We start from the raw sequence: 987 nt of genomic DNA on the forward strand, positions 1-987 counted from the left end.
GAACACAAAGGGAAAAGGGAGAGGCACCCAATATATGTTCTCTAGGCCTTTTGGAAAACATGGAGTTGTTCCTTTCGTCACATATATGCAAATCTATAAGAAAGGTGATATTGTAGACATCAAGGGAATGGGTACTGTTCAAAAAGGAATGGCCCACGAGTGTTACCATGGCAAAACTGGAAGAGTCTACAATGTTACCCAGCATGCTGTTGGCACTGTTGTAAACAAGGCCAAGATTCTTGCCAAGAGAATTAACGTGTGTATTAAGTACATTAAGAACGGGTGTATTAAGTACATTAAGCACTCTAAGAGCCGCGATAGCTTCCTGAAACGCGTGAGGAAAACGATCAGAAAAAGAAAGAAGCCAAGAAGAAAGGTACCTGGGTTCAACTGAAGCACCAGCCTTTTCCACCCAGAGAAGCACACTTTGTGAGAACCAATGGGAAGCAGCCTGAGCTGCTGGTACCTATTCCTTGTGAATTCATGGCATAATAGGTGTTAAAAAAAAAAAAAAACCCCGGAACGGTTAAAAAAAAAAAAGTAGAAGGTGGAATCTTACAGCTTAGGGGAACAAAGGGGTTGTGAGAAGTCAGTGGAGATCCAAGAGCCCTTTGGAACTTATTGTTTGTCTAAGATTTTATCTTCCAGGGCTATTTTTAGCCCATTTTGGATTGCTGTGTGGTACAGAGAAAAGTACTGTATGGTAATGAACAGGAGTTAAGAGCGGGTCTGGGTTGTGTCCTGGTTGTGAGATCACAGGCAAGTTAATTAGTTTTTCTGTCTCTGCTTTCTCACCTATAAGTGGATTTTGTGGGGTTTAAAATGAGATACAATTTGTTAGAGAGCTTTGAGATATAATACAGCAGACACAAATATTCTACAACCTTGAGTAATTCTACGATAAGTCTTGGGGAGAAGAATGGGGAGGATCCAGTTAGGTCCCCTGACCCGTGTATAAATGAGAATCTGCATCCTAGATCTACAGAG

General features: G+C 41.3%; 1 pseudogene; it reads left to right on the top strand.

Annotated features, from left to right (window-relative positions):
- Positions 1-492, top strand: part of LOC105547553 — a 21,973-nt pseudogene extending 21,481 nt beyond the window's left edge.
- Positions 493-987: the final 495 nt, after the last annotated feature.

This window comes from Mandrillus leucophaeus, unplaced genomic scaffold, assembly GCF_000951045.1.
Source record: "Mandrillus leucophaeus isolate KB7577 unplaced genomic scaffold, Mleu.le_1.0 Scaffold391, whole genome shotgun sequence".
Lineage (NCBI taxonomy): Eukaryota > Metazoa > Chordata > Mammalia > Primates > Cercopithecidae > Mandrillus > Mandrillus leucophaeus.